Source organism: Cupressus sempervirens, chromosome 4 (genome assembly GCF_028749045.1).
Source record: "Cupressus sempervirens isolate cs-2001-9-10 chromosome 4, ASM2874904v1, whole genome shotgun sequence".
Taxonomy (NCBI): Eukaryota; Viridiplantae; Streptophyta; class Pinopsida; order Cupressales; family Cupressaceae; genus Cupressus; species Cupressus sempervirens.
Genome location: NC_143121.1, coordinates 93401823 through 93421716, shown reverse-complemented (window position 1 = coordinate 93421716; position 19894 = coordinate 93401823). Strand labels below are relative to the sequence as shown.

Genomic DNA, 19894 nt, shown 5'->3' with positions numbered 1-19894 from the left:
TTTACCCATATGAAGAGGTGTCTATGCTTCCACTTGATCACATTGAAAGGACTCATGTACTTCTCTTGGATCTACAAATGTACCATATGGCTTGAAGATAATCAAATTACTTCATATTGAAGATTAAGTTGCAGATTTTTGTAAATTATGGGTTTAATACCCTTTGATGTAATTACCCCAAGTAAAGATTAAAGGGGGGTGTAAGAAGTTGTAATCTTTCCTTGGTGTGTTTATAAACCAAGGTTAGAACTCCTTTCTTTATTGTTCTAATATATTAGGATATAAGCCAAGGTATCCTAATATATTTATTTTTTTCCTTTTTCCACTACATCTTATTTTGTCATCTAGTGGACTATGTGAGGACAAATATATATTGTAATTTCTAATTTTAGATTATTCATCCTTAAGAGGAATCTCACACTTGGCCTCACACACTTATGAATGGTGGCATTCATAGAAATGGGAGTTACATTCCAACTCCTCTCTCTCATCTCTATTTAAAGAGATGACCCTCCTCTCTCATTCAACAACAATGAGGTTTCTTCCTCTTCTCAATTATTGTATGAGCATTGCTCTCTATCTCTCTCTCTCCTCCTTCTTAGGCTTTTGATGCCTCATTCATAATATCACAAGGGGTTTTCTTTGCTTTCGCCTTTCCAAATATCTTGTCTCATGGTGTTGGAGCTTGAAGCTTTCTCTCTCCTATTTTATGGTAATATTTTTTCATGCATTTACTCACTTAGATTCTTTCCTGGTATTGTTTATTTACAGATTTCTTTTTTCCATTTCTAACAGACACACATGGAGGAGATGGGAAATTTCAAAGGATATGTGTATGTTTATATATGAGAGATGTGTTTGCATTTTTATGTTCTCTCATTTTACAAACTATCATAGGATCTATGATTTAGACATTCGCTAGTGGAGTCAATTTGATGCTTCTTGGGTCAGCATAAAAGATTAGTTAGGGCACTTCAACAAACTAGAGAGATTACAATCAAAACCCATATGTATGTTCCTCTCTTGTTGAAAATAATGTAATAATGGGGGATGGCAGAATTTTAAAATTAGTGTACAATAGTTTTAGATTAGGTTAAATAAATTAATTTAGTATTATGTTAGCTATAGTTAGTTAAGGTGAATTAATGTTTGTATGAAGATTTATTTTTCAAAAGTAAGGCTTGTTATAACTATTTAGATATTATGTAATTCCATGTCTAAGTGGAATCATAAAATAATAATTCTATTGTTATTTTCTTTACTTTATAACTTATATAATGTATCTTTACCATTCACAACTTCAATAGAGTATCTTCAATCATGTCGCATGAACAAGCAAAAAAATTTTGGCTTTTAAAATGTTTATCAATAAGTTGACCATTTTAGCATAATAAGAAAAATTAAAACAAAATTAAATATAAAACCTTTTAATTACTATGTCTACATTTTCTTATTTTCCCACAACTTCTGTTCCAGTCATCAAAGAAATTTTAAGTGGCCCTTGTAGGGAAGCTGAGTTCATATTTAACTTAAAAATTTATGTAAAAAACCACCATTATTGCAAGTTTGATGAATTGCTATCTTATCAGGTGGTTGGACAGCGGGAGCTACAACGATTAAAACAATACATTTCTTATTAAAAAGAGTCTAAGCTAGAAGCTTGGGGTCAACTTTTAAGGAAGGGATGGCATAGAGATGGTTTTTCCTTGACACGGTGGCTCCGAACTCTTCTTCCATATCCAAGTCAGCAGGATCACCTTCGACCCTCCAGTCAAAGCAGTGCCAGAACTGAGCCAAAACAAAGGACATCTGCCCGATTGCCATGTGCCAACCTGGACAGCCCCTCCTCCCTGTCCCAAACGGCAGCATATCATACTCCTGCCCCTGGTACTCAAAGCTCTTGTTTCCCTCGAATCTCTCGGGCTTGAACTCCTCCGGATCTTCCCACACATTTGGGTCTCTTGAAATGGCTCACGCATTCACAAAGAGCTTTGTTTTCTTGGGTATGACATAGCCCTGCGGTCCTACAGTCACAGCTTCGCTATTCTCATGGGGGAGCAACAACGGTCCTGGCATGTATAGCCTCAGCGACTCTTTAATCACACATTGCAGATAGTGCATCTTGGGAAGGTCAGATTCAGTTACCATGCGATCTTCACCTACAATAGAGTCAATTTCCTCCTGCAGTTTCTTGGCCACCCGGGGATGCCTGAGCAGAGCAGTGATTGCCCATTCCATGCTAGTTGCCGTTGTCTCCATCCCACCAATGAACAGATCCTGTTCAAACATATATTGTAGGACTAAATTGTTAGAAGAACATTAAACAAATCAAAGGAAGTACGAATAAAATGAATATTCACTTGATTCTTGACATTAACTCTATGATCTATTTTTCCTATTCTCCAATTGGGTTGAGATCATCATCTTATCTAGACAAACTATTTTACAAAACTTCTACCCTAAAACAGAATCGAGCAAAGATCAAGAGAGAGGGGGCAGAGAAAGCGACGTACGAAGAGCACTGCTTTGATATTATCTTTAGTGAACTCCACGTCGAGAGACTGGGATTCTTCCACGTCGAGCAGCACATCCAGAATGTCCTTACTCCACTCCTTTTTCTCCTCCAGAGCCCTTCTCTTGTGCTCAATATGGTCGTCAATAATTCTCCCAACAATCCTGTCGAAGAAGTTGTGGGCATTCACCATGCGTTTCTTGAGGCCTTGCAGGTCCATCCAATCTATGGAAGGAAAGAAGTCCCCAATGTTAACAGCAGAAAGGGTGCTGATAATCTCCCTCACCATGTCTTTGAGCTCACCCCCTTTCCCAGTCACATCATCAACGTCGAATCTCGTCCCAGTCAGCATCCTCCAAATAATGGCCGAGGTGATATCCAGCAGAGACTTGCTGACATTCACAGCAACAGTCCCCTGCTCGCTTCTCTCCCACATGGATTTCATAGCGAGAGAAACCTCCTCTGCTCTGAGGGACCGAAAGGACTCAACTCTCTTTGCACTGAGCAACTCCATGACACAGACCTTTCTCATGTGTCTCCAGTAAGGACCATAAGAAGCCAGGCCCATGTTCTTGTTGTTGTAAGCGATGTGTTTTCCACCAGCAGTAGAGGGTCTGTTGGCGAACACTAAATCGTGTGTCTTCAGACACTACAACATGAAGGGGGGTTTTAAGACAATATTAGAGACAATTTTTAAGTGAATTGTCATAATTCAAGACAAAAAAAAAGTTGAGCATTGTCTTACATATTGTCTTTAAGTGAGTGTCTTAAACTATTGTCGTAAATTATTGTCTTCTAAAGACAATAAGGAACAACACTATTATTGTCTCTTAGAGACAATTTTAATTTGTCTTTATAGATATATTTATGTCTTTAATTTCACTTATTGTCTTTCTTAAGATTATTAGATAGAAGACAGAACAAATTAATAAATTAAAGCAATCATATTATTTATTATAAACTACAATATAATTAATTAATTCATTGTAAGGTACGATGGAATTGAACCACCATCCCCTGCTCGTAATGCAGGTGCTCGTCCATTGAGCTAGCACCATTTTAAAAAGAAAAATTAAGTCTAAGCTTTTGCAAATAAGAGACACAAGAAGGGAGCAAAACAATTAATGAGCTCTAAAACTGTAGTCATATGTAGATCAAATATTTGGTACTTTTTATTACTTTATATATCCACTTAGCAACCCACAGCAATTCATCCTAAGAGAATACCCAAGAAAATCAATTCACTAAAATTTTTGCTACAGTATAATCTGAAAGCATACCACATTTATTTACATTTACTTCTAACCCAAAAGAAGAGCAATAGAATGGACAGACTGTAGACTTAAGCAAGTTACTATAAGGTCCTCTGAGTTTATCAGCGAAATAAAAAATCTAAAATAAGGAGGTTGATGAGGTACCCAACAAAACATAGAATTTAGTAAGATTGAATTCATGAAACTACTAAAATTTACCATGATGGAAGCATGAAGGAGCCTCCTAGAAAAGGAAGGATGTGTTCTATAGAACACAAGGGATGCAACATCTAAGCCTAGATTTTAGCCATTCATTTTATAAGATCTGACAGTGTCCATATCCTCTAGCCTCTACCAGCATTTGTGGTCATTGTAAGGATCTCTGACCTACATAAGTTCATACAAACCTCAATAATGTATAAACCCACTTGAGACAAAGATAGTAATTTATGAGTGAAAGCATTAACATAGTTTATACCTCAACAAATATGGTGCTTACGCGAGCAATAGTCTTGAGAAGATATTATGTGGCCCAGTGTATGGAAGTCTTTATGTTGGAGAGCTCACTTCCCATGAATCTACCAAACTGCAAACAACCCCAAGAGAGCATTTAGTTATTTAAGTTATTGTTGGGTAGGCACTTTATTGGGCTAGAAGGGGAGACATTCCTAGCCACTACAGCTTGCAATAACCTTGAAAGCTAGTTGATTTTTTTAACGGGTTGTGATGGAAGAATTGTGAGAATAGACACTATATTTTTCCTAGATACATCATAACAAGCTTGGGGCAGTGCTTTTTCTCTTTGATTGGGAATGACATGAGGAATATTTATCACATATCTCCTTTAGAAATGAATGTCTCCCATGTTATGAGAAAATCCTTGGTTGAAATGACACGAGGAATATTTATCACATATCTCCTCTAGAAATGAATGTCTCCCATGTTACGAGAAAATCCTTGGTCAAAATTTAAGTATTCTATCTAAATAGAAATATATGACAAAAGAATAGACTTTGCTGAAAGAAATGTTGGAAGACTTACTTCAAAGACTACGAAGAATCTCTACAAAGATGTCTCGAGATTTTATATGGCCAAAGTATGAGACAGGTGCAGAGGATGTCAACACTCCTATTTCTTTGTGTTGATAATTCAAACAAAATCAAACAACCAACAATTTATAACTAATATCACAAGTGAATTAATCAACATTTGAACATATAATATTATCTTCATAAATTTTGGATTTGTTTAAACATTACATTATAAGTTTGTATTTGTTCAATTGAATGATACTAATAGGTAGACTATATTAGAAAAGTTTGTAAAATATTTGATTAAAATAGAAAACTTTATTAAAAAATCAAAGATTAAAATGCAATGTTTAAACATGACCCAGAATTTTTTTTAAATAAAAGGATATTTGTTGTAGTATTCATGGATTAGAGGAATTAAGGGCCATACATAAGTAAAAGGAGATATGGATGGGACATTATAGGAAATAACTAGGTCTGATAAAAAAGATAATACATGTGCAGGGGTTTGTTAAATCATAAACATTTGATGCAAAAATTAACACAAGTTGCCAAGGGTAAAGAACTCACCATGAGATAAAGAAATCACCAAATCAGCTTTTTACTGATTGTACTCCTTACAACTGTTTTGCGAATTGGATAGTTTTTTTTGAACAAAGCCTTCAAATTGCCATTCATGACATGTTGGATAAAGGATTATGCATCCTGCAAAATAGGAAGAACAACAATTGGGTTAAATTACCGATATTCTATCTATCTTCTCAAATAAATGACACAACCTTTGCAGCCAAGCACTAGCCATTGATAGAGTCCCTTATTTTAATAGTACTTACAAGGCATCTCACCACTATGATAGGTTGATAGTAACATTATTCTCAATAGGTAATATAACTGCATCCAAAAACTTGCATAGTAAGAGGCAATGCCAGAAACAACAATGTAAAGATAGTTCAACTCTCAAAAATCATGCCAAATTCACATCACTCTTTACTATTTATTCCCAAACGATGTCCAAGTAGATCTCCCAGTAAATCATTTAAAATGTTGAATGAGGAGAAATGTATAATCAAGAAATCTTTGTGCAACAAGAGCATATATAGTAAAAATACTTAGCAATTAATGTCATATTGTAGTACAGCATGGTTTATGTCCTACAACCAAAAACAAGTTTCCTTCCTAGTCAACTCCTTTGAGCTGAAATTCTTTTATCTTTATCTTTAATTTTTTTCTCTTTATTCAATAAAATTTCTTCATATTTCTTGTATTGTGTTCTTTCTTGTATTAATCTTAAGAATTATATCAAGTTTTCTATTCGTGATATCTACAAAATCTGATGTTAGATCATGAATATGATTAAAAGTGTCAGTACAAAAGAATACGTACAATCAAGTTTATAGACAGTAAAAATAATCATTATAAATTGTAGAAAAACAAAATTGATAAAAAAAACTCTTAATTTTTTTACTTTTATCTATTTCTATAAATTGTATATTTAAATAATTCATATTTTTCTAAACACATTACTCAAATTCAAAATCTTGTCTATTCAAGGTTAATAATTAAAACTGATCAAAGATAAAAGATTTTCAGAGTCTCTGAATTCAATGAAACTGTCCCTAGATCAGAATGTGAGACAATTCCAGACCATAACCATCAGTACGAGATCAATCATTTTCTTATTTCAAAAAGAACTCTATAGATAATTAAAAACCCATCACACAATCTAGTTCATATGCAGCTTCACTAAATTATAATTGCTTGCAAACTAACAATAGTGTGCTCTATACGTACCATGGGTCCTTGAGCATAGTGTGTACTTGTGTAGACCCCTCAATTGTAAAATGCAATTTCTTGAGTTGCTTGGATTGCCACACTAACATGACAAATTACACCTACAGCCTATTTAAGTTCTTCTTCATCTCCCTGTAAACGAGCACAAATCCATTAATTGACTTATATCCTAATTTTGAGTTTTCAGATAAAACTACATATGACTTTTTGGTATCAGTATTGTATTCTAAGACAACGATTCCAGAATATAAGTTTTGGTTGTAATTAAGATGATAATGGATAATTACCTCAGTAATGTTCACATAATCTGAAGCTTTGCACCAACACTTTTGACATCATATTTACAGATGCTATCTTCAGCCGTGTAAGGATAAGCCTCTTTAGTATCTAGCCCACCATTGTATTTAATATACTCAAATGCTTGGGACAGCAAGCCACATTGCAACCAAAGTTGTTGAAGTTTCCAGCACAGTAAATTAACTATTGTTCAGACAGGTTCACGGACTTTCCTGTAGCCTGTTTATAGGCAGCCTCAAGAGCTCCAGTGGTGCTGTAACATTAACATTTATATAAGAATAGATCAAATTTATTGTGATATTATTTTTTATTTTAAAAACAACCAAAATGAGGCTGACTTAAGAGAATGACAAACAGTTCGAAGTCAACCTTGTGATTAAACAACCCCTCTCTTAATATCAAAAATTCAATTATTATATTATTGTTATAAGAATTGAACCTTATAAAATTTTGAGTCAACTTCATGGATCCATGTTTTATGAATAACAGTTCATACAAACACTTGCATCTAAGTAATATTAGGAGAAACACCTTAAAGGTTGCCCATTAAAGCTTGCCCATCCACCGGAGAGTTCAAATTATCCTCAGTCAGAAGTCTCTTCATGTATTCATAGAAAAATTATCCTCAATGGATTTCATTAGAGGAAAAATTAGAAATGTAAAATTGTGCAAACCTGAAGGTCCAGCAAGATCCACAGTGTCCTTGATTTTTCACTGGGCTTATTATGCCAGCTTCTCTCCAGTCCCTCTATAGTAAATCAGATATTGGATTTGGTCCTGTCACTCTAGTATTCCTAGTATTAATTTTGTACTTTCTAGCCCTCTAAATGTTACCTTTGCATTGTTCTCCTATGATATAGTATTAATTAAATTTAAATGTGATTGAACATCTTGGAATCCTTAAGGAATGTAATCTTTTATGTTTGCTTCTGTGTGATTGTATGTTGTTGCTTCCACTACTTTATGATTGATGTGTATCTTATTCTTTAAAAAAAAAATGTTTGGCAAACTTAGTTAAAACTTTAGGTTAATTCTTTTGGACCCCTTGGCGGGGCGTTACAATATCTCTATTTACCTCCCAATCATTTTCTAATCCCTCTTTATCTCCTTCTATATATAGACATCTATCTTTCCCTTGAGCCCTCGCCTCTCTCTCTCTCTCACACACTCGTTCAATCAATGTCTCCTTATCTCTTTCTATAATAGTCTTGTCTTGCATCTATCTATATTTTCTTATCAATCTCTCTATAAGCAAATGCATAGTTAATATAAAACTATCACTTCTGCATTACAACCCTTGTATGCATAAGCAACATATAGTCTACACATAAAACAAACAATACGCCAAAATATTCTCTAATTGATCTTTGCCTATTGCACACAAAAATGCAATAGCTAGTTTCCTCTTTCCTATGGCAAAAAAATGCTAACGAAGTCTCACTTTTCTCTTGGCCTGATTTTCTACAATTTTACCTCCTGAACATTTCACTACTTTTATTCTTTTTCCTCTGTGGAGACATTCATAAAATTGCTTGCTTCTTTCTTATACGCTAATTGCTCAAAATCCAGAAGTAATTAATTTTTTCAATAAGCCAACCAACTTCAAATTAGGAAGTATCAAGATATTCTAGAGCACAGAAAGGGCTGAGAACCTCGCATTGGGTTCTGATTCTGCACCTGCCGTCGGTCTAAATTTCTTATTCCTTAGGCCAAACGCCTGACCTACATATTTTCATTAGTATATTCTAGTATCCAATGCCTTGATCAACAACCATCTTTATACAACTGTTGGATCTACCTTGCATCTAAAGTAGTACCCATGATCCGTAAGATGGCAACAGGAACAGATCATGATCAACCAAACAACGACGCAGTAGATAGTAATATTTCCCAGGCTCCACCCACGGTAGAAAAGATGATTATTTTTAAGGAAAATAAAGCAAAATGACACTTCAAAACAATCTGGAAAAACCCTTAATATGTTTTGGAGCTTCAAATTCATCAACTTGGCATTATTTTCTTTATTCCGCAGCCTCACAACGAAGACTGGAGTACAAAATCAGCTTTCTAATGAGAAAATTGAAGATCTTTTCCCTCGGATTTGATTGGCATCTAATTTTGAGCTCAGTGATTCATTCAGCAGACCTGGTGGGCTGAATTTTAAATTCTCAACATAACAACCATGCTATCAATTAGTGATTCCTCTGTTTGAAGGCCATGTATCCCTAAATGTTTACCCTCTTTGTTAACTCTAGTATGTTCTTTTGGCTGAGAGCCCATGTCCACAAGGAGAAATTTATGGGATCCACCTTCCCCAACGATATTAAGGGATATAAATCAGGCAATAGGTTACTGGAATCCAGTATTTGGAATGATGGAGTACGAAGAGAATGATTAGAGTAATTCATGGATGCTAGCTATAAGATAGGGTTGTGCATTCATGAATCAATATACAGTCCACCTGATTGCTTGAAAAATTTAGGGGAAGCAACTTCTAGAAGTAGAATGATCGATTATGAAGAGACGAGCACTGGAAAATAGTGGAACCCATGAAGACATGGATGCTTCTATGTGGTTTTAATTGAAAACACATGTATGGACTCTTCTTTATGTGAGTCCCCAATATATAATAGAGCAAAAAAGAGAAATCTATTATTCTTCATCGAAGATCGTCCTAGTTAAGTGCACTTTTACCATTAGAAAAGTATGCCCAAAGCAAATGAATCGGGAGGAGATGGAGTTATTGGAGTTCCTACTCCTATGCTTTTGCACCCAGTCATTCAGAAGTGACATCTCATCAGGCAGCCAACCTCTTCACTCAGAATATCTACCACCAGAAACCCCTCTTTCATCGATCTTCTTAGTCCTCTACACTTTTCTTTACACATCATTGTGTCTCCCAAACATGGGCAGAGAGTGCTGGAAAGTTCCTAGAAATAGCACAGCCTAGGAAGGGTTCCAGAATCATACCTTCATGGACACCCATGTGAGGGACAAAGAATTGCTTAAGAATTATAGGATGGGATTTGCATCTTTCACATATCTAACAGAGGAAATCAGGCCTTATATTGAAAACCCTAATACAGATTTCATGGGGGAGCCGGTGGATATTAAGAAAGTTGTGGCAATGGTAATTCATAGGCTTGCACACGGAGATTCATCGAGAAAAATAGGGGATTTGTATAATCTTGGGGCTTCTACAGATATAAAGTACACCAAGATCATCATCGGAGTTTTGGCAAGCAGAAATAAATTATATTCAAAATACATTGTGATTCCTATAGAGGAAAGGATTCAGAGGTTGAGTAGCAATTTTGAATCTATTACTGGGATTCCCAACATATGCGGTGCTATTGGGGGAACTCATATCAAACTCCAGCTTAAGTTGAGAAATTCTTACAGGCCCACTGATTATTTTTCTACCCATGGGTTTTACAGTGTGCTTTTACAAGGTGTTTGTGATGCAGATAAGGTCTTTTGGGATGTGTGCTGCAATGCTCCTGGAAGATTGGATAATGCTACTCATTTCAGGGCTAGTAGTATTTGGAGCAAGCTCAGGGTAGGCGAGATCTTGCGGCAGCCAAAAATTCAAGTGTGAGGAGGGGTAATTTTAAGGCCTTTTGTTGTGGGAGATGGTTCCTTCCCTCTAAGTGCCTCTATGATTACTCCTTTTTACGAGACCAATCCTAACGCAATTTGAGAGAGTCACTTTGATGAGGATCTTCTCAGGGGCCAGGCAAAAATTGGTGACGCCTTTGATGTTTTAAAGAAGAGATGGAAGATACTTGAGAATTTGAATGTGGATGTGAAGTATGCTGCCTAGACTATACTTGCTTGTTGTGTTTTGCATAATTTTTGTCAGATCGCTGAAGAGCCAAAGGCCGAAGAATAGGTCGACAACTCACCCACTCAGGAATTTGTCATTTCATACGAAGGTGAAGATGAAAGGAATCTTCAGATGATAGGAAAGGAGAGGAGGAGAGCTCTTTTTCTTGAATGGCTTCATAGGAGGGCGAAGCTAAGTTGGAGAGAGCAGCAAGAAGGCCAAGATTGTTGTGATGATTCAAATTGCTGCGAAGGTTTGTAGAGGATAGGGATGGAACTGGGCTCTACTATTGTATGGGAAGGTTAGTATGATTATATGGAGCAATCTCTAAAAAATACACCTAGTGTATAAGGTTTGTGCGAGAGTAAAATTTTGGCTGCTCAAAGCAAGACATGATTATAGCACTATATGATATACTCTCTTTGTATTTAGTCCAAATGGTATGAAGTTATGGTGATTTATTCATGTCCTTGTTCTTCTAAATTTGGATTCTGAACTATGAAAATCGCTGTCCTTTATCCTCCTCACACACATATCTTGTAGGTAATTTAGGGACGGATGCTTCTCATTAGTTATGCTCTTCTTTTTTCTTTTAAATTATTGATGCTATATTCATGTTTCTGCGTAAGATTATGTGTGAGTTTATTAGCATCAACATTTTGGATCATACCCAATGATCCATCATCAGGATGAGAGAACTAAGAATATAAAGAAATTTTTATAATGGATCATTGAATATGATCTAAAATGTTTATACTAATATATTGATAGTTATTGATGAGGTTTTTACTTGTTAAGAATAGGAGTTTGAGTGTGTGGGCGTGGATATGAAATTATGAACGTTTAAGAGATACACAGCTCAATGGTATCAATCCCCCCTGGCTACCCTATAAATCTAAACTCAGAGGAAAAGTTTCTGGAAGTTGGGTTTGCAGTTTTACATGTGTTGGGTGTTTGGGAATGCATGATAGCTGATGGGAAGGTTTTAAATCTACAAAAACATTTTCAAGAAGAGATAGTAAGGGTAGCCCGTCTGTGAGTTTTACGTGTACACTCATTTTTCTGAAAGCAGAGTAACTCAATCTATATAATATTTACAATGTTTTTTGTGGATTTGTTTGATGCTTGCATAAAATTCAAGTTATAGAAACACATAATTTTTGAAAGTGGAAGATCCTTTGGAGATTACAATGTAGATATGCTTGAATACCTGCCTCTGTTTCATCAGTGTGAGCAGATTTGAAGTCTATATCAATAAATTTCAAAATTATTATTTGGATAACCGAAATGCATTATCCAAGATCACTCGTAGGGAAAATGAAATTCAGTTGAATATATTGGCTACTTATAGAATATTTTGAAGTCACAGTCATGTAAAACTAGTCTTAATTGAATGCCTACAAACGCATTGTTAAGGAACATCTGTGCCTTGGTAATAATTAAACTAATTTGGAGGCCCTATGGTACTCTGCTTCTCATATCTCCTGATTTAGGCACAACAGCAGAATACCTACTGGATCTTCCTCCTATATATATCCACTCTTATAACAACCATGATCTTTCCATTCCATAGTAATGCTTACATTGTTTGTGGATTTAACTGTGTGAAGATTTTGATATTAAATTTCTTGACACAATTAAATCCATAAACATTGTAAGAATATCTACTCTTATTTAGTATGTGTGAGGTGACAAGGGACAAGGGCATCCTGATTCAATCATTTTATAAGGTTAAAACTTAAAACCATACATTTCAAATCTGCTAATAATAGCTTTATTGTCCTTAAACAGTTATTTAAACTTATAACTATCTTCGGTTACTATGATTAAGAGTCAAGAGATTTACTATGGCAATTTATTGTAGAACTTAGAGAACTGTTATATGTCGTCGTAAAACATATGAACTTCCTAATTGGTCTCAAATACGATGAAAAGATAAAAAGTTGTTTTTTCTCAGTGTTGTGAAAAATAATTTAACATAAAAAAACTTAGATGCGACATCTTGTATGAAAGAACTTCCAAATGTTTTGTTCTCCTCCCAAGTACAGCAGACTTCGTGGTACACCACATCCAACAAAGGAGATAGTTTGTATGTATTTAGTTCTATAGGAACTTTTACCTCAAACTATCCATGGCCTGAATGAGATATAAAAATGGGTTCTTGTGGCTAGCTGCAAGGGATTCTTGAATGTGCAGGTTGATTCAAGTTTTGTTTACTCGTAGTTTGGGGAAAAAAAGGTACCATATTTTTCATCTATATTCATGTAATTGAATGTCTCGTATGACTCCTATGACATTAACTGTATATACTCATTCACAATCCAACATAAGATAGAAAATGTAGAATGACGCAAGCAATTATAGAAAGTTGAAAAAATGCACAAATACCCTTAGGACAGTCTGGAGTCTCTATGGATCTCATTTGATCTGCCGACATTAAAGAACAAACATGTAGAAATGGATTCAACCATGGCTGAACGTGTCATCTGTGGCATAATGTCAGATTTGTGCAAAGCCAGATCTCTAATCGTGGTCAAACATGTTACCTGTATCACAGTGACTATGATAGGCACGATCCAACTTAAAATCTTGGTTGAATATGTCATGTAGGCCTCACAAATGGATTCATTCGTGGCAGAGCCTATCACAAACACCTCAATAAATTTAAGAGAGCACCAAGGACAACTTCCCAGCACTTTATGCTTTTTTTCTGTCGATGTTTTTTATGTTGGCTTGAAGAATCATCATAAGTACAGGTTTGGGAGAAATTTAAAACATCATGTATGGTTTAGTTTGTTGGAAAAATGTTCAGCACTTCTTTCAGAATTTGCAACAAGGGCCTAACTGCTTCTTGTGTACTATAAGTTGAGTGGTTGTATCAGACACTGATAGATCAGTCTTTTGGTGCAACGACAACCCCACTCTAACAAGTGGTATCATAGCTTGGTCACAAGTTCAAATCCTCAGACTATCGGGTAATGCTAAGGGGAATTCTTAGACTATTGGGTAACGTTGAGGGGACATTATTGGAAAAATGTTCAGTGCTCCAATCAGGATTCGTGAACATTCTTTTGATGCAATGGCAGCTTTAGGACGTGTTATCTATGAAGGGTATAGAAAACTAAATGCAAAAGAAGCAAGATGATTTGTTGTAGATGGCAATAGTTTGGTGAGCTTCTAACCTAGAATTTTTACTACTCTATTTGTTGGACTTTCAATCGATTCTAGGTTTTACCAAGGCAAGCGTAGATTTGTTGTGTGTTTTCTTGTTGGTCTCGTTCACCATGTTTCCCATTCAATTCTTCATTTCCTGAATTAAATATGCAGTACAGAAAACTCAAGGAATGTTTGTGCATAAACCAATTACCTAAAATCTGCATATAATAAATTAAGAGCAGTCCTAGATTAGGTAGAGTCTCTATTTGTGACCTTGGACATTAACATAACCAGGTTGGTACAAATCAGTAATGCAGCCCTAGAGGGTGTGGGCCATTAAAACTTAGAAGAATTTAAAAAGCTTGTTAGTAAAATTTTTGGGAATTACTTGTCATAGCTTTATTCCTACCACTTACACTTATTGAATGCTAGATAGCTTTAAAATAGGTGTTTAAAATAGATAGGATATAGGTGTTAAGCTACTTTCTATAGGAGAACAATGCAAAGGTAACATTTTCTACCTCAATATTCCTAGTACTACTTCAATGGTAGAAGTAGCTAGAAATGATAACAATTGGTTATGGCATAGGAGGTTGTGTCATGTTCAGTTTTAAAGTATTGTCAAAATAGGCAAGAAGAATTGTGTAAGGGGTTTACCCCCAATCACCAAACCTTACAATGTGATTGTAAGAACTGTCAACTAGGAAAGTTGGCAAGTTTAAGTTTCTCAGGCAAGTCATTTACTTCTGAACATGCATTAGAGCTAGTGCATACCAACTTGTGTGGTCCCATGAGGATAAAGACTGCATCTAGAGACAAATACTTTATGTTGTTTACTGATGATTTTTCTAGAATGATGTGGACTATTTATTTGAAAGAAAAGTCAGAAGCCTTTCACATGTTCAAAGTTTACAAGGAAAAGGTAGAAAGAGAGACTGATAGGGCATTGAAGTGCTTGAGATCAGATGGGGGAGGTGAGTTCACCTCATAAGAATTCAAAAGAAACTGCGAAGAGTGTAGAATCGAAAGGCAAATGCCAGCCCCTAGAACACTACATGAGAATGGTGTCACTAAAAGAAGCAACATAACAATCATAGACTGTACTAGAACACAAAAGAATCCAAAACAATGTTGCACAGATCTACTAGAGAGAGGTTGTAAGCACCACAGTGTAGACCTTAAACCACATACAAGTAAAGAAATGGACAAAGAAGACTCCATGTGAGCTATAGTTTGGTAACACACCATTTTTCAACTACTTCAATGTATTCAAAGTAAGTGTTATATCAAGAGGATTGAATACCAAAGAAAGTTTGAGCCTGAGAGATGAAGATATCTTTTTGGGATGCTCTACCAACAAATAAGCTTACAAGTGTCTAAGTCTTTGGACAAACAAATTTGTAGAATTTGCCAATGTCAAGGTGGATGAATTCTCCAAGAAGAATGAGGAAGACAAAAAAGGGAACTAAAATACTACAAATTTTTTGAGTAGATTCTACTTAGTGATACAATGAAAAGGGTACCGGTTGAGGTAGAATATGTACAAGAAGTTGTGTTAGTTCAAGAAGAAGAAGCTAGACCCGAAGAGCACAGAACAGAAGCACCTGAAGGGGAACCAATGCTAGCTAAGTATGTAAGAAGACATCACTCAATAGACCAAATTATTGGAGACAAGGATATTGGATTCTTAACTAGGAGAAAGACGAGAGAGACAATATGTTTACTCTCACACATAGACCCTAAAGCTACAAGAGAAGCACTGAATGATGTAGATTAGAGGAAGGCCATGAAAGAAGAAATTGACCAAATAATGGAAAATGACACATGGACCTTAGTGGCTGGACTAGTGGACAAAATTGACATTGACACAAAGTGGGTGTTTTGAAACAAAATGAATGAAGATGGAGAAGTGGTTAGAAACAAGGTCAAGCTTGTTTGTAAAGGATATGCATAAGGAGGTATAGACTATGGAGAAAAATTCACACCAGTGTCTAGCTTGGAATGTTTCAGGATACCGATCCTAGCATTTGTTGCAAACAAAAACTTCAAGGTATATGAGATGGATGTAAAGTGTGCATTCTTGAATGGAGTTTTGGAAAAGGAAATCTACATTGAGCAACCTGAGGGATTTGACAATGAACAAGGAAAGAACCAAGTGTGTAGATTGAGAAAATCCATGTATAGAATGAACTGGGCACCAAGAGCATAGTATGAGAGTTTATACTCATACATGATAAAGATTGGGTTTGTAAGAACCAATGATAACTGTAACCTATACATGAAGCAAGAGACATAAACAAGTCTACTAATTACAAAGATCTCTGTGAATGATTCCATTTTTGGTGGAGATGACAAACAAAGTGTTAACTTTGTTGAATCCATGAAGAAGAAATTTGAAATGTCTATGATCAGAGAATTCAAGTTCTTTATTAGACTTTATTAGAGAATTCAAGTTCTTTATTAGACTTTAAGTGTCCCAATTAAGTGTCCCAATTAAGCTAAAAATAAGAGCTTCTATTATCCTTTACCCCCTCCCATGTCCAAAATCCTATGGAAACTTTCTTTTCTAAAAGCCCCACCAAAGCTTCTTGTTACTAGTTGTTGTGAGTACTGATATTCTCAAATCGACGACATATTTTAAGTCATGTTATAAACTACATAAAATACTAGATGCATGATTCTTTGTTCAAATAGAAAGTGTCAATATTCTAAACAACATACCACTTTGTTAGTGGTTGTTGTAACATGAATAACATTAGCCCTCCATCTTGACAAATCCATTTTCTAAAACTCATAGCAGATGCATGTGCAAGATATCGATAACAAAAAAATGGCTATCAACTCCATCTCACTATCCTTTGAGAATAAATATTGAGAATAAATGTATAGTAAAATATGATATGGTGAGCTCAACTAGTAATTTTGTTTGGAAAATTTAAAAGGAATAATTAAAATCAAATAGACTGCAATTCTATGGTAAAATATGAGTCATATCTCTTTGCTTTTAGATTCAATTGGGTGCATTTTTTTCTCTTTACAACTCTCTTACTCATCCTAATTAAGTATCACAAGGTGTGATTCGAAATATTGATGTTCCAAAATCACACACAATTGAATCTAGAAACAAAAAGAAACTGATAATAATTGAAATTTAAAATCAATAAATAATATGCCTTGGTAAGAAGGAAGATGTAAATACAACATAAATAATTTTGCCTATTTTGCACACGTGTCTCCTACTTATACTACTTTGAATCAACCTCAATAGTACGGAGTTGGATCAACTTAAACAGTAGGAATTGGAAAAATTGTTTGATGTTGATCAATTTGTCCTTGGTTCAATGCCTTGAGCTAGACATCTATCTACTGCTCATCGAACCAACTAGATTCTTGCACAAGAGGCTCATGGAAACATCCAATACTCTGTTGGGGTAAGACATCATAAGAAATCCTCACAGGGGTGGGAGGAAACATAGTGAAAGTGCAGATAGCCTAGGGTTTTTCTGGTAAACCGCCAATTACAAATTACCTCCCACCCACCTAACATTTCGAGTCTTTGTCTCAAGAATCTATGATTAAAACATAACAACAATCACAATAAGAAAAGAAACCCAACTCCTGTTTAATTGAGTATGTGATACAGCTAATTTAAATAATATATGCATAAGGGCATATACATTTTGTTTATTTAGAAGAAGGTTTAGTAAAAATAATATCTTTGTTAGTATTAGGGCACGCACATTAGAAAACAAAAAATGAATTTCCATGATCCATGATATTCTTAGATCTACAAAACCTATATGAATATTGTGCTATTCCTTGACATCAAACACCACCTACAAATTTCCAAAGTAGGTTCTTTAGAGGCCAACATTAGGGTCTCTAAGCACATAAATAATTATAAATTTAAGAGAAAACCAAATTTACAGTGCCTACTAGGGATTCTCTATTCTTAGGCAAAATATCAAGATCTAGGGACCTACATATTTCTAACACAGGGTCCTTAGAGGCCAGCATTAGGGTCTCTTAGCACACAGATTTGAATGATAAAATAATTATCAATTTAAGAAAAAATCAAATTTATAGTGCCTAATAGGGATTCCCTGTTCTTAGGCAAAATATTCAGATCTGGAGACCTCCATATTTCCAATGCATGGTCCTTAGAGGGCAACATTAGGGTCTCTTAGCACACAAATCTAAATGAAAAAATAATTATCAATAGGGATTCTGTGTTCTTAGGAAAAATATCCAGATCTAGAGACCTCTATATTTCCAACGCAGGGTCTTTAGATGCCAACATAAGGGTCTCTTAGCACACAGATCTAAATGATAAAATAATTATCAATTTAAAAAAAATCAAATTTACAGTGTCTAACAGGGATTGTCTGTTCTTAGGCAAATAAATTCAGATCTGGAGGCCTACATATTTCCAATGCAGGGTCCTTAGAGGCCAAAATTAGGATCTCTTAGCGCACAAGTCTGAATGGTAAAATAATTATCAATTTATGAAAAAATCAAATTTACAGTGCCTAACAGGAATTCTCTGATCCGGTGATCTTAGGCAAAATATCCAGATCTGGAGGCTCTAATGGCAACTGGGGAAGTACAAACCAAACATGTTTTAGGGACAAAGTGTTCTGAACAGGGCAGGGTGAAAATGATGCTTCCATAGATAAGCAAATAACAAACTTGTCCCAGACAAAAAGAAAGGCTTTTTAAAAGCTTATTCGCATATCTAAATTAAGCAAGAAAAAATCTGGGGGTATAGAATTCAAAACTACTTACAGTGGATCCACTTGTGAATGTTAGAACCAAGATGATTTTATCCCAAAAGAGATACCTCCGCAAGAATTCTCTTTCTCCTGACGTTTTCCCCCAACCCACCATTGTTCCCCAAATCCATCTTCAAAAAATTAGGTTGAGTTAACAAATTTATTATTCTGTGCTGAAGCGATGAAATTAGGATTATCAACTTTGGTTTTATCCACTTTCTGCCCTGCAATATCACCCTTCTTACTCCAACCAAATCTAGATCTCCACCATGGTTACGATTTGAAAACCCCCCTGGATTTTAAAAAACCCCTAAACTGAGATGTACAGAAAATGCGTGAACAGCCGAAAGCGGAGCCTTATCTATCCATAGGCCTTTTCAAAACCCAAATTTCCATGTAGCAAAGAAATCATCAAACTCTGCAACATCCAATCTATCCGCACACCTTTCATGACAGGCTTCTACACATTTTTTTCTGCCGTGTATCTTTCTTGGCAGGATGAAATTAGTTTGCCGCTCCAACTTTCTTTCATCTTTCGATGAAATAAATTAGCGTTATGTGAGACAAAAAATAATAATTTAAAATTAAAACATAAATTAAAAAGAAAATGAAGGCAAAGTTAAAGACGATAATAATTTTTTGTCTTTAAAAAACGTCTTAAAACGACTCACTTTGTAGTAGTGAGAAACTCCCTCGCCATCTCAGAAGAAGAGACCACCACGCAGGGCAGAAAACCCAATCTCAAGTACATCACAGGCCCATATTTCTTTGAGAGCTCATGAAAACTACGGTGTGGAAGCTTCCCAATCTGATGGATGTTTCCTATGATGGGCAATGGGGATGGCCCCGGAGGCAACTTAGGATCCCTCTTCAACTGCTTGAATAATACCCACACGAGGACTACAAATGCCAACCCTAGAGCAGTGATCATTTGGCCACAAAGTTGTTCTAGAAATTCAAAGGAAGCTGCCATTGTGAACTGAACTTAGCAGACACGCACACACACAAGCTTTTCTTTGAATACTCCTCTGCTCGCGGGCTTCTATTTATATATAGGGACCGATGCCTCTATTGCTCCTCATAGTCAATAGTCAAGGTTTGCGGGCCTTGTTATATATCTATTCAAGGAATTACGTTATACAATGGCTCAACCGAATATGACAAAGTCGAATAGCTTACGAGCAATACTTCCATGCCTGGAATAGACAATAACGACAAATATGAAGAAGATACTTATGCAAATAATTGAGATGTAT

General features: G+C 35.5%; 1 pseudogene; it reads right to left on the bottom strand.

Moving 5' to 3' along the window:
* Positions 1-1647: 1647 nt before the first annotated feature.
* Positions 1648-19611, bottom strand: LOC149560092 (cytochrome P450 750A1 pseudogene; annotated as a pseudogene).
* Between the last annotated feature and the right edge of the window lie 283 nt (positions 19612-19894).